General features: G+C 40.1%; 1 long non-coding RNA gene across 1 annotated transcript in view; it reads left to right on the top strand.

Annotated features, from left to right (window-relative positions):
• Positions 1-7,389: 7,389 nt before the first annotated feature.
• The window catches only part of LOC109145562, a 55,945-nt gene continuing 48,044 nt past the window's right edge, over positions 7,390-15,290 (top strand). The window contains exon 1 of the long non-coding RNA XR_002047009.3: positions 7,390-7,511. This is a non-coding gene — a long non-coding RNA (uncharacterized LOC109145562). The remainder of the gene's footprint in view (positions 7,512-15,290) is intronic.

Genomic DNA, 15,290 nt, shown 5'->3' with positions numbered 1-15,290 from the left:
TTAGCTTCTGGCATTTAAATAAGTAAAAGAATTACCTCATAAGACAAGTAAAAAGAAACCGTTGATTATATTAGAGATATGCCTCTGCCTGAATTAAGGTGCAAATGAGGCCAAAGTCAGTAGTACAGATTTTATTTTTAACAATAAATGTGAGGTGGAGATAGAAGTAAATAGAAAAAAAAGCAGGAAGTGGGGGAGATAGAGGGAGACAGATTTAGTAGAAAGATATCACTGCTCATAGTTCCAGGTGGTATCCTGTTAGTCCTCTTCTTCTGGGCTTCTCAGTGGTGGGGGTCCCAGAAAACACAGAGTTCAATGGGTTATTATATGTTCAGGTGTACCTGGGAATGCTCAAACACTCCCACTGGGAGAAGTTTTACACTGTCTTTTACAGCACTCTGGATCTGTTGTAACACTGTTGGTCATGTGCAGGCCTTAGGTGGAGGATCAGTCTGAGGGTATTTTGGGGGTCCTTGGTGGTTTATGACACTTTCTAAGACATGAAAGCTCCCTGTCATAGCTGAGCCTGTTTTGCTCCTTCAGAAGGGATGAATGCCCTTGGCCTACCTGGGAATGTGAATGTCCTGTGCTCAGGGGTGGGGCAGTTTGGTGGTCACAGAGGAGCAGTTGCTTCTTTGCACTGTTTGCTACAGTGGGCAAAGTCCTCTGGTGATCTTAAACAGTGTTTAAGGCATTTGTGATCTTTGAGTCTCTTATGGAAATTCAAGTATTTTTTTAAAAGCACTGTGTTTTTAACCTTGTCTTGATATATTTGAGTCTTAAGTTCTAAGTACTACTTCGGCAATACTGATCTCCTACACACATCAAAAGTTGACATCCGTTACCAAAAGTGAAGGTACAGGAGAAAACTTCAGCAAAAATGGTTGCTTAAAGAACTAGAAAGGCTGATATAGAAAAAACCAGTAAACTGAATAAATAATTTGCCAAAATGATGATAAAACATCTATGTAATAAATATCTGAGAACACTGAAGGATAACTGTTTAGAAAACGTGACAGCTTGCTTAACCTATGAGTAGGAATAATGGGTGCTATGAAACAAAAAGTAAAAAGAAATCAAACAATATTTATCAGAGTAATGACTAAATTGTTCTACATGGTATAAATAACTTGAGGGTGGAAGTGCATTTAATAATTTTTGAAATGGAGCATGGAGTACAATATGGCATGAATTCTGGAATTGGTAGGGGGATAAACCAGACAGGGCCCATCCTGTTCCTAATACTGAGTGCAGTGCGACGGTCTAAAGCCTTTGCACTTCTGTACCATCATAATGTTCACTCTGCTTTTATTGTGACGTCATTTTTTTCTGAAAGATTAACAAGTCTGAAATAACTGAACTTGGTGAAGTCTACAAAATTAGGGTTGTTGTTGACAATATGATTACAGCAGAAAGTACTCCAAAGGCTAAACTTTGAAGTCTTTAATAGGAAATAGCTTTCCAAAAGACAAATCAGAAGACTGGAAAAGAGAGCTCCATTGTAAAACTAAGATAATCCATGAGGCTTTGGAGCAGGTTTTAAGAAATGCATACTTCAATTCAGTCTTTTCCTCTATTAGAAGCATGATTTCTGTCTGCCACGTTCAGGAGCAGATGGGGAAATCCCAGAGATTGGTTTGTGCCAGCCCTTTTCCTGCCATAGTCACTTTTACACATCAGCACTTCCTGGGCAGAATTGTAACCTTTGGTACATCAGTATGTGACTTTGGGGGTGTACCTGTGTTCCTTTATCTTTATTTGAGAGGTCAAGGACAATGTCAAGTAGCTCAAGCTACGACATACCAAACTGCCCAATGTGAGAGAGGCAGCTTGGCTACGAGGAAATTGGCTCTTGGTAGGCTGTCCAAGACTGGCAAAAAACCATGTTAAATATTCCCAAGACAGATCTTTACCACTTAATGACAATCAGGGTAGAGTATAAAACATCATAGCATGCTGAATATATACCCAGGGGCATGATGGCAGGGGACAAAACAGAATTTTTATGTTTTATTTAAAAGGAGTTCCATTTTCACACAGAATTGGAAATGTTGGCCTCGACTACATACAATGATGCAAATAAGTGCTAGCAGCAGGTTTTCCATAGGTGGCTCTAGAAAGGACAGGAGTTTTGTATTTAATGAATTTTTAGAGTTGACAAGAGCAATAACAGATTTTACTTCTAATGTTCATGTTTTAAAAGACTGGTTTCTGCTACATGCTGGTGACATTTTTTTCTAGCCCCATCTGGAGTGTCTTAATTGGTGCTGTGCATGTTTAACTTGTTTTGCCTTCCAGTCAATTACTGGAAACTTCCCTTCCACTCATGTCCAACCGTGCATTCTTCTCCCCATTATACCTTCAGCTACGTGGGTTCCCTCAACATATATATTCAAATTTATATTGCTAGACAGTTTTGCCTCTGATTACAAACACAACTGCTTTTAAATGTGTCAAGTAGCCTGTTGCAGTCTGAATGTGTGTATGCATGTATAAACTAGAGGAATTCCTGGATAAATGTATAATAATTAGGAAGGAACCTTTAACTGAGCCAGAGAAGATGGCAGATGTGCATTTACAGGCTCTGATGCAGCAAAGTGCTTAAACACCTGTTTTACTTAAGAACACAGGCAGCCCAATTGTCATTAATGGGACTATTCACGCTTAAAAATAAGCACATAGATTGAAGAGTTGGATTGGAGCCAGGAATATTAACAGACAGCAGCCATGGTATTTATGAATTGTCTTTCTCTTAGGCAGTAAGTTCATAAACCAGTATCTCTAACAGTGGGACTGCTTCTGCTTTGTGCAGCCACAGAAATGGAAGGAAGAGGAAGGATGGAATAGTTCTACAGAAAGGAATTAAAAGCCACTGAATTAGAATCTTCTGCCAGACACCAAATACTTCAAAGATTGAAGACCCCACTTGAAAGTTAGGGATTTGGATCAGGCTGACCACTTGATGTAGTAACTCGAACACAGACCAGGCATACCAAGGTCTGAAGTGTCCCTTCTATTAGCTGTACTTGTATGGTGTCAAATTAAAACACCCCATGCCCAACTTTCATGTTTTATGTGGATCTATCCCAAGGCTTCTAGCTGCAGAGGAAAGAAACCTCAGTTTGGTCAGAGTGGAACTTTGGTGGGTGGTTTTTGCTTTTCACCCAATGAAAAGTGCCTTTCTGACATGGTATTTTTCAAAAAGCTGTAAGGCTTGTGTGTGTTTATGTCCTTATCTCTCTTTGGGCTAATGCTGCATCTTCAGACCCACTTCTACCTACTGCTCAGTACAAATTCCTTTGGCTGTCTTGCAAGCAAAGAAAGTGATGCTGATGAATAAAACAAAAGAATTTGCTTACTCTTCTGTCTAAAATCACATCAAGTACTAATGGAAATGCTGGGTCTACTTTGTTGGAAAGCAACTCAACACAGAATCTCCACTCTGTGAATCACCCATTCCCATTGATAATGAAAAGAAATACCTTTCCTTACATCCTAATAAATCTGAAGAACGTTATGCAAATTGAAAAATGAACCTTGTCAGAATGATGTCAGGTAGCACCTTTCACTCTGGAGAACTATTTGTAAGCACAGGGAAACATCGAGAAAGTAGTAATAAATTGCTCTGGTGCACTGTTCTGGCAGCCGTTAATAAATCAATGTGAAGGGGAGTTCTGAAGGGCAAAATGTTGCTGTCGGTAGGTGTCCAATTTAATTTTGCTCAAAATTAATATTTCGGATATGATAAGTGAGCTGGCAGGAACAGATTTCATGATTAATTCTATGGAGTCAAAAATGCTTTGATGGCACTTTAATAGCAGCTTCACTGATAAAAAAGTCCCTTCAACTAGCTGGCATGCTTCAGTTCTCAAATTATATTATTAAACCTCTTTTGTTGGTTTGTAAATAATGAAATGTTGCATATTAAAAGGTGAAGTTTATATTGCTTCTAGTTCTACCTGTGTAAAGTGATGGGGACTTGACTTGGATGTATAGTGGTTTAAACAAAATTAGGTAAAGGTCAACCCTTTTGAGAAAACAACCATAAGTTGTTTTGTTAGGTACCTAATTCTCTTGACCCTGCCAAGACCTTGATTTTGTGCTGGAATGAACTAGAGAAATGTTTGAAGGTTCATTAGTATCTACTTAGGGTGGACTTGGTAGCTTTTAGATGTAGAATGATGTTAATAACAAATACGCATTTTGTTTCATAGTGAAGACCTTTCATCTCTGCATCTCAGGGACCTTTGCAAATGCTAATCAGTGAAGATTTTCTGTACCCTTGTCAAATTTCTTACCTAACATTTTACCATCTTTAATGGAGTTGTCCTTTGTATTGGACGTTTGCTGATATGCCAGCTTCTGGAGGAGATTCTTCTATTATCATTTTACTGATAGAAAAACTGAGTTACAAAAGGGCAAGTTCACATCTAAGTTAAATGCCTCCTTGAATCTGTAACTATTTTACAACCTTCTGCTGATAATTTTTCCTGTAAACCACAGACTTCTTAAATCTTGAGACAGGTGTGGTTCTAGAAATTTGTAAAAGCAAATAGGTACAAGTAGAGTGTTTGGATGTACATATGTATATTAAAAATGAGAAGATGCATTTATGCAACACAGATGAAAAATCATGCGGATGCATAAAATGTATAAGGAAACTGATTAACTTTAGCAATGTAAATTACCCTTATGTTTATGCATTTCTTCAATTTAGAATATTCATTAAAAGCCATAGAAATAAGACATGTTGCTAGTTGTTTCCAAGAAGGTAGCACTCAACCTGATTAACTTGTATTTTGAGCATAGTGTATATATATTGAATTTGTGTAGAATTTATGGTTTGTGTCCTTTGCAGCAAAGCGTACACAGGATGAGTGAATGAAAGCTTATGTCAATTTTGTCCTGAAAGGAACTATTTGGGTGGAGTTTCACCAGCTCATCTATCCCCATTTTCCTCTGTTTATGTTAGAAGCTGGATTATGCCAGGTTCAACATCGTGGCAGTAAAGTCAGCAAACACCAGTGGCAAAATCATCTCACTGGCCGAAGCAATGTGTGGGGCAGAGGTGTGCTCTGAACTGCGCCCAGTGTGCCTCAAACGTGGGTGACAGCCCAGGGCGTCCCCTAAATACTCCTGGTGACATCTGGGCTTGCCAGCAGGATGTTTCCTGCAGTGGGAGCATTTCCTCCCTTGTGCACACCCACAGGGACATTGCTGCTTGGAGCTCTGGTCACTCTCTGGATCCTGGCTTTGGTTCAGAGGACCTCAGCCCAGCTTTGCCAGAGGCTCACCAGTCTGGCTGTTCTGCTGTGCAAATACACTGTTGCTCCTGCAGAAAGCCATTAGGAATAAACAGTGTAAACTCAGCATTGTTTGACATCCAAACTCCAGCTGTCAGTCATGGGAGAAGCATCATTAATTTCTGAGGGGCTTTCTTATATATCTGAAAGAGTAAATGAAAAGGTGAAAATGAAAAATAAATTCTCTTATATAAATGGGGCACTTGGATTATAAACTAGCCATAATGTTCTGTTTCTGTGGCAACACAGAGGGACTGAAGGCTCTTACAGTAGTAGTTCTCTGACTCACTCCTTGAAATTAATGCAGTCTTTTAATTTGAGGCTGTTGGCTTGGCAAAAGAACTTCAGAAGCAGCACTTTGATGTCTTTTTGTAGCTGAGGAAAAGCCTTTAATTAGGTCACCTAAACTTCATTTTCTTTTAAACTGTTCACTTTCACAATTCCTTTTTCCTTTCCTTCCTTTGATGTTTCAAAAGATATGCCAGTGATATTTAAGTTTATTTATTATGCACTGACATTAAACCTTTGCTATTAACATTTACTTATATGCTTGAAAATTGATTAATTAATTAAGTGTAGAGGGAGAATTATTCATTCATGTGTCATTTAACATTCTACATGCTTGTTGTATACATATGTTGTACTCTGTAGGAGTAACAACTGTAGTGGATGTAAAAGGATGTTATGTCTCACAGCACAACGGCCTTCGTGGTCTTCATTTCACATATAGGATGAAAATTAATTTTGACTAAGCCACTAAGAATGGATGAACTTTTGAGCTGAACTGCAAAGTCAGACACAGACAGATAAGACTAAATTATGGGAAAATATTGTGTGAAGAATTCTATAGAAGCTACTACTGGAGTATGTTATTGCATTATCTAACAGCTCTTTCTGTATATTGTTTGGGAGGTTCAGAGAAGGAAGATTTTGTTGGCGTGCATGTTCAAACAGGCACGATTTTGATCTGAGAGCTTACACAATTATTCTCATGCAAAGGGGGAGTAGAAGCAGTACCAAATGACCTGTCATGCAGTTAAAAGGATGGAATTCAGCCTGAGCAGTGGTACAGACCATTACCCACGCTCTGTTAATGTTCTGTATTAGCAGCCCCATACTGAGCACAGTGCTGGTTGTGGCTGGATCCTCACAGAGACAGATCCAGCTCTGGTAAATGGTGATGAATTTTTGTAATGCCAGTCTGTGAGCCATCTGATGAATGAATGAAATTAATTTGCATGAAACGTTGGGTGTCTTTTGCGCTCAATCTGAGGGTCTTGGAGCTGAAGAAATGGCTCCTTTTGGGGGTCGTTGCTTTTATGGACAATTCTTCCATCAAACCAGCAACTGGTGGTGTTTTTCAGCAGCTGGTGCAGCAACCAGCTTCTCTTTTGAGGCTTTAACGTATCCACCTGTGTCTCACCTTGCAAAGGAGCGTAGGGACATGTGGTACCTCCTCTAGTACAGTAAAATAAATCAATTGCTATAATAAAATGATTAGGAGGAAAAAAATAGACAAGGTTGGGAGCAATAAACCAATAGTTTCTATGAATATGGTGCTGTACTGAGAAAAAAGTAGTAAATTGTCATTCTCTCAACATTTTTAGATCTGTCCTTACTTTAAGATCTTTTTGTTTGGTTTTTTTTCCTGTTTTTTGAGGCAAATCCCAGTTTAAAACACAAATAAGTTGTATATATAAGATCAGAATACATAAATGTGTTCCTTTTATGTTCAGAAATATGTCTGCTTGTCAGTTCACTGTTATGTGGCTGTTGTTTTTTTATCTCCTGATGTGGTGATATATCAGAGCTGGGTAGCTAATAGCAGAGCTCTATTATGCCAAGAACAGGCTTCTTAAGAAAGGGAGCTATTTAAGAAAAGTAACTACGCTTGTGCATTATAGGGTATAGAAAAGAGTTATTAGTCATCTTAATGCCTCTCTTTTTTTTTACCAAAGCACCATTGTTCCCTGCAGAATATTCCCCTTGTTCTCTGTAGCTTTTAGTAATCCAGATGGACAGAAATCCATTGTCACTGCAATGAAACAAAACTGTAACAAAGAACGGGATCACAGCACTGTGTGCTGAGATTTTAGTCAGGTGCATGTGGTGAGCAGGGAAGCATTGAAGGTTTTTGTGTCTGTAGAAGATGCAGAGACACAAAGTGAAGACATCAGAGTGTGATCAGGAGCAAACATTGTTCTTCCAGTAGGTATTTTTTGGCTTTTTTTTTCACAAAGAATAATGGAGGAGCAGTGGAAGGGGGTAGTCAAATATGAGATGAGTGACATATAACAAAGAAGATTTTATGATCTACCCTTAGGGAAACTTTGCCAGAAAAATCTGACACCTGATATATCATCTGGTGCATTCCAGAGGGGAACAAAATGTGTTCTTGGCAGTTTCTGTAAACACCTCAGAGATAAGAGCTGCCTCTGGCTCAGGATGGCATGATGATACTGAGAAAGGAGGGAACACTTGCAGATGCAGGGAAATTAATGTGAATTTGGTACTGAAATGCTAATGGTTTCTTTCAGTGCATCCCAGGCTGAAACTGAAGACACACAGTATGTTACATTTGTTTCTCCTGTTCTCTTATGCTTTGATTAGACTACATAAATAGAATCATATTAATTGTATGTCATCTTACCAATTGAAATTCAAGGCTGCAGCTTGCAGCCTTTTGATTGAGACGCAGAAGAGATTCTGGTAGTACCTTTTTGTAAAAGAATTTACAGTCCCTGTTTTTGCAAAAAGATCTGGTTTTCTCCCCTTTTAAAAATTTTGGCAGTCCAATTTATTGATTTATTTCTATTGCTGAGGGATTTTTTTTTCTACTGATGGGTAATGATTAAAAAAGAACAAATCTCCCACACCAAAAGGGATTCCTAACATTCCTGGTTTTGATAAACTAAGGTCAGGTTCAGTCCTGTACATACTGAAAAATAAATCTATGTAATGGAAATCTTCTTGCAGGTTTAGGATGATTATCATCATTACTTCTTCTGCCGTGAAAGAAAGTGAGTCTGGAACAGACAAAAAGAGGATGGGGAAAAATTATTTTTTGCATTATGTCTTTTCTAACATAGATTTTATGATATTTATTTAGGGGATGGTTTTGGAGGTAGTGATTAGTGAGTCTTACTGGAGGCAAGAGAAAGAGTCATATCTGTTTGTCAGTCCACACAAAGATATGGGTCATTTCTACAAAGATGTTCGTCCTTGTAAGGTGGTAGCATGAAGCTTCTAAAACTGCTCTGTGCTTGATGGATTTGTACTCTGGATATTGACTGTCGTTTGTAGCATGCTTTTATTTGAAAATTCAGACTAAAGGCTGAACTAAGATTAAACTTGCATATCTGGGTTCCTGCTGACTTTTTGTGGTTTGTGCAGCCCTTCATAGCTGTGCAAAATGACACATCTGTGCTGTGGGGTTTGATCTCCAGGGCACAAACAGGTAAAGCCAGAGCATTTTCAGGCAGCTACACTGGGTTTACACCTGTGCTAGCAAACTGTTGAGAGTTCACAAATTGAAAAAGTGTGAAAACCCTTGGGTGTAAGATTCTGCCTAGTCAAGCATGCTAACTCTCTGCTGTCCTGTCACAAAGTTCAAGTGGGTACACTGCTCAAGTGTATGACTCTCTCTCAATCAGATTTAGTAGTAATTATGTACAGGATGTCAGACACTTCACACAGTCTGTGTCTGCACCAACATAAAAGACAGTAGAGAATTTAATTTGTAATCAACATTGATGTTTCTGATTTGTAGAGTGACCTTGAATATAGATTGGCTGCCCTTCCAGAGGCTTTTAGCAGGCTTCCCTCACACTGCTCACTCCCTGATGCTGTGTCTGAGGAGGAGAACTTGTACGTTTGTGGGTGTGGGTTGAGGAGAACCTCAGCTTGCCCTGTCAGTGAGAGCTCACAGCCCAGAACCAGCTGTGTCTTGGGCATCAGGAGCAGCGTGGGCAGCAGGTCAAGGGAGTGGATTCTGCCCCTCCTACTCTGCTCTGGTGAGACCCCATCTGGAGCACCGTGTCCAGTTCTGAGGCCACAGCATAAGGATGGGGAGCTGCTGGAGCAAGTCCAGAGGAGGCCATGAAGATGCTCCAAGGGCTGGAGCCAGGCTGGGAAAGCTTGGGATGTTTACCTGGAGAAGGATCTAGGGAGACCTTACAACCCCTTCCAGTGCCTGAAGGGCCTCCAAGAGAGCTGGAGATGGACTTGGGACAACAGCTTGGAGTGGCAGGACAAAGAAGAATGGCTTCAAACTGACAGAGGGCAGGTTTAGATAGAATATTGGGAAGTACTTCTTCCCTGTGAGGGTAGTGAGGCCCGGGCACAGGTTGCCCAGAGAAGCTGTGGCTGCCCCATCCCTGGAAGTTTTCAAGGCCAGGTTGGACGGGGCTCTGAGCAACCCAGGATAGTGGAACGTGCCCCTTCCTAGGGCAGGGGTTTGGAATGAGATTATCTTTAAGGTCCCTTCCAACCCAAACCATTCTATGCTATGTTACTTTGTGGTAGTCACTGTAAGGCTGCGTGAATCTGTAATTTCTGGACTATTTTGATTCCATTCATCATTAGTGAGATTCTGTGAAATAAAGGATCAATAGTACCCTTTAGTTCATACTTGCTTTTCTTATTCCTGATAAGCTTGGACACTTGGGACCTTGTAACTAATAAACCATTGACAGCAAAGCGTAAGAGTATCTGCCCAACACAGAGGTTTTCTCATCTTTCATGAAGGATCTGTCATCTAATTGACACCTTTAGTCTGAATTTTCTGAAACCATGTTGCTCTTAATAAATGTTAACTAAGCATTAACCTGTCATTGATTTGTACATGTTAAGGAAAAGCAAAGCCAGCATGCTGAGGAGCACTTTATACTTGCAATTTGTGGTAAAGTGCTCTGATTTTTGAAGAATAAAGCAGCAACACTCAGTGCCATATATAATCAGTGGCAAAACAAGTGGCATAACTGAAGGACAGGCTTCTTTCAGGATAGGATGACTGATGATTCAGTCCACAGGTGGAATATAAGTCCTAGGCTGTTAAGGAATGGCTGATTTTACTGGTGCGCTGTACTCATATAATTACTTAATCTTTGTCTTGATGCTCTTGGAGGTCCTGAATGTCCTGAATATCTGGTGGTTTTGCTTTCTTACCTCTGCCATCTCTCTTCACCTTACCAGTCATTTCTGTTACACAGATGTAGTTCAATGCTCAACAGAAGCAAGGGTAAGGTGTCTCTCAGAAATGTTAACTGGGTTGAAGGTAGTGTGTGTTTCTCTAGAGCAGGGAAGCTTCCAGTGGCAATGGAAATTTTTAGCTTACAATCTATTACCAGTTGTGCTTAGAAAATAGAATTGAGACCAGCCTAATCTAGCCAAATATTGCTACAATAGCTGTGCTGAAACATAGGGTGTTGACAAACTGTGTGGGGCAGCTGTCTGGAAAATGGTTTTTTTGCTCTTTCTTGTTTCAATTTCTTGAGAGGAATAATTTATTCCATTGCAACTCTGTTCACAATAAAGCTTTCATAAATATGACTGAACAATGTTGCAAAATCCTGCTCTTAGTGTTATTTTAAAGGGTCAAAAGGTTTTGTTATACCTGTCCTTACTACTCAGTTCTTACAAACTGTAAAACAACTGGGCATGGAGAGGGGAATGAGAAGAGGAGAAAGGGACTCACAGTTGTGCTCTTTCAGCACCAAGTAAATTTATTTTATTTTCTTTTTTGGTTAAAGTGCTGAAGAGGAAGGCAGTTGTGAAGTATGATATTTAAGGGAATATGCCATCTCTGACTACTAGAAGTATCTTGTTTTTCATAAAGATTCATTCCATTATAACCACAAAAGAGAGACTTTTAATTAGACTTTTGAATCTCGTTAGGAAAAACAAATATCAATACTTAACTACTCATATATGACTTGATAGAAAATTGCTAATGTAATTTGATTTTAATAGTGTTAATGACTCTAATTTCTTATTAATAAGAATTAAATCTAATGCAAGATTATATGAAAAATTGTTACTGCCTGCTTTCCTACCCTTAAATGTAAAGCAGTTGTATTTACTTGAGGTCAGTTTTTCTCTTGTCCTTTGAAGTCAGATGGTGCTGTGGTATAGGCCTAACTGGCCTATGACAGGAGGATTTTCAAGTGGATCTAACAGGTAGAATGTTTTAAGTGTAGTTAGAGGGTTTGTTATTCTTAGAAGTATTGCAGCAAGCACTGAGATGCTGTAAAAGAGAACAAAAAAACTTCCCTTAAACTCAAGATTTACAGGTAATCTGCACTAACCAGTCAGTGTAGTTACACTAATAAGTTGCTGTGGAAAGGTTTTTCATTAAAAATCATGCCAAAAATTGGCCAGTGGAAGAAAGTGTTCTGATTACCATCTGGTAATCACAATGCAATTTAAAAGAGAGGTTTGCACACCTCTGCTGCTGTCTAGACTTCACAAGTGACCGTGTTGAAAATATTAATCATCTATATCAGGTGACACATCAAAATGCTTTCTGAAAAGGGCCCCAGGCTTTGGCCTTTCAAAATCCAAATCTGGACTGTTGGAACATGAGCATAAAAATTGCAAACAAGTTGTATGACTCTTGCAGCAGACTAAGGAGTAAACTATATTCCAGTGCTAGAAGAGAAGATTAATAAAAATCATAGATATTTGTATGAGTACTGAAACATGAGTAGTATAACCACAAATTAAACGTCATTAGGATGTTTAAAAATCAGGGTTCTAGATAGCTTAAAGCACAGTTTAATGTTCATTGTGGTTCTGGAGAGAAAGACATGTAGAATAACACCCCTGTAATTCCCATTTTATTTGTACAGACACAAATGCAAGAGGCAGAAATTAGTCATGAGAATTTTATACCCGTGTCCTCAATTTATATCCAAATCCAGGCTTTACATGTCACTGTCAAGGCAAAATTGCATGAATCTTAAACCAAAAGCCAAACACTCTGCAAAAGAAACGCTGATAACTGTGCTCGTATTTCTTTCCAACCTAATATATCTCTACTTTCAGAGCCTGCCATTACTTTCGCTGTATTTTCTTTGTGACAGAACATTGCATTCAGGCCCTTAGGCTGCCTTTCATCCTGGCATTCAATAATAATGGACAGAGTGTAAAGATCTGTAATCAAAAGGTAAACACTGCAGCATTGTGTACAAATAACTCTTGAGATATTTATCCTGAAAGACATCCAGGTTAACATTCTAGCTGAGGACACCAGGGAAAACCTTCCTGGTGGTGAGCGAATTCCTTTTTTTTGTTTGTTTTTGTTCTGTCTGGTGTTCAGCTGTTTCCCAAGCACACCAGGCTGTGTACACTTGCAGCACAGAGCTGCTGCAGCAGTGAGGCCATTTTAACGTGACAGCTCTGAAATTCACCTACTCCCGTTTTCTTCTTGTTCTTGTCCTGATGCCCCTTTAAGCAGCAGGTGCTGGAGGGTTCTACAACCTTGTCTAAACATAAAGGTTGTACCACTTTAGCAGTACTGGTGTCACTTAATCGCTTCTGTCCTCACAGACCTGGCAGCAGATGTAGTTAACCTGGTGTACACACGCTTCAATTCCATGACCTGTTTCTGTTTGCCAAAAGGACTAAGCCCTATGGTATAAGGTGCTTTCTAGAGGCCTGTTTGTCACTGTGACCTGTGTCATTTTAGGAATTACACCCTAACTTGGTTACAGTATAAGTGGGCAAGCAGAGGAGACAGCTGTCTAAGGAGCCAACACAAATCAAAGTAGATTAAGGGTCGTGAAAAGCAAGAGACAGCACTAATTTCTTTGGTTTTGCAGAACTATAAAAACTCTGTATCAAGTGCTGTGGTTTAAAGGCCATCTGAGGAGACAGATCCACTGGACTCCCTGCTGTGAGCCCTGCTGACAAGCTCCAGGGATGCTTTGGGTCTCACCTGTGCAGAAGACAGCCTGCTCTATTGCTTTGGAGAGTGCCTTGTGTGTAGGAAGGTGCCATAGGGATGAGCTTCAGCCTTCCAGCAAGTCTCTTAATCAGGCACATTCCTTGGATACCTCCACTTCTTTATCAAAAAATTTGCTTCATGGCCATCTGTCACTCTGACAACATCTGTGACATTACCCTCTTGTTCATCATGTGAACTTCTGCAGGGACTCTCACAGCACCACCACTCAGAGAGGCCAGTGAGGAGCAGAAGTAGAAGCAGCTGCTGTGTAGTCTGGGTGTCTGTGGGCCTCTGATCCCAGTTTGACTTTTGAGCCTTTAAAGAGACTTGCAGGAACACATAACTCCCGTAAGGCTAACTTCCTTATATTTTAATATGTGCTAGACCCCTAGAATCCAAGCAAGTGGTTTAAAATTCTTAGGTAAGTTACATATGAGCCCAGATTTTATAAAGTTTCTTTCTTCTCTGCTGCCCTTAGATATTGCTGAAACAAAGTCATATATAGAAGATTGTACCTCTTACTACAGAATATAGTAATTGTTTACCTTATTATTCACTTGAACTTGGATCAGATACAAAATGAGAGAGTAAAGAAAGTGAGAATTTAAGTCTTCTGTTCCAGTCTTTTAATTTTGCTTCTATGTTTCTTCAGCCCTTATGTGCATGATAAAGTGAGTGCTCTGTACAAAAGGTACTTAGGCCTTGGACAAAACACCAGGCTAACTCAAGACAAATGGAGTTGTCCCAGCTACGAATTCAGGATACAATTCCTAGAAGTGATTCAACTTGGCCCCAACAGTAGCATGTGGAGCCCTGGATCTCAATGCCCAGTGCTCTCTAACGTCTGCTTCCATACACAGCCTGTTTCTTCAGCTTTCCAGTGCACTGACTGATCTCTTGTACACAGCTGCTACCAGGCAGCTTCCTGCAAGTATTTCAAGATTTAGCTGATGCATTTTGTGTCTGTATTAATGTCTGTTGTGGTTTAATCCCAGCTGGCAGCTAAACACCACGTAGCCACTTGCTCAGTCCCCACCTTCCCTCCTCTGGGGAGGAGAATAAAAAATCAAAGACAGAGAAGCAGGTGATGTACAACGCATTTGCTCACCACCCATTGATGGATGTCCAGCCCATCCCTGAGCAGTGATCACCAGTTCCCAGATAACTCCCCCAGTTTATATACAGGACATGACATTCTATGGTGTGGAATATCCCTCTTGCCTTATCTTCAGGTCAGCTGTCCTGGCTCTGCTCCCTCCCACCTTGTGCACCTGTGCTGACAGGGCATGGAACCTGAAAAATCCCTGAGTGTGAGCACTACTTAGCAAAGAACAAAACATCTCTGTGTTATCAACATATTTTCACACTAAATTCAAAGCACAGCACTATACCTGGTACTAAAAGAAAATTAACTCAATCCCAGTCGAAACCAGGATATGACCCTGGAGGAAGCAGGCTGGACAGGGTGGAGTTTTGATGGAGGTGGTAATGGGTCCCACCCTGGCTCTGTTCTCCCCTAGTGCTTGGCAGCTCAGCCTTCTTGTATGTGATGTGCTTATGATGAGGGGAGAGCAGGATAAATGCCCTGAGCAAGGGGAAGCAGGGAGAGAATTGTGGTGTTCCCAGGGCTGCTCAGGAAGCGGGGTGAGAGCACTGACATGCCATTAGCCTCTCAGGATTGTGTCTGGGCCATCAAATCTTATTTATCACTGTTACAGCTTTCCTTTCAAGGTTTCCTTGGCTTCCTGTATCTCCTGTTTTGTTTTCTGATAAAGAACTGAAATACCATGGAGACAAACTCCTTATAAACACCAAGCAGACAGGTAGGTCAGCCAGTTTTCAGCACATTATTTTACATGACATATTGAGTGGGAGCACGGTGAAGGCTGGCAAAACATCCAGTTATACTGAAACCAATCAATTGTCTCATGCAGTGGATACAGATGATTCTGTTCATAAAAAAAGAAGAATAAGCTGAGAAACCAGAAGTTACATACTGTGTGATGCATCTCTGTGTTACAATTTGAAAAATCAGATAGATA

This window comes from Corvus cornix, chromosome 13 (assembly GCF_000738735.6).
Source record: "Corvus cornix cornix isolate S_Up_H32 chromosome 13, ASM73873v5, whole genome shotgun sequence".
NCBI lineage: Eukaryota > Metazoa > Chordata > Aves > Passeriformes > Corvidae > Corvus > Corvus cornix.
This window is presented reverse-complemented; position numbering and strand designations above follow the sequence as displayed.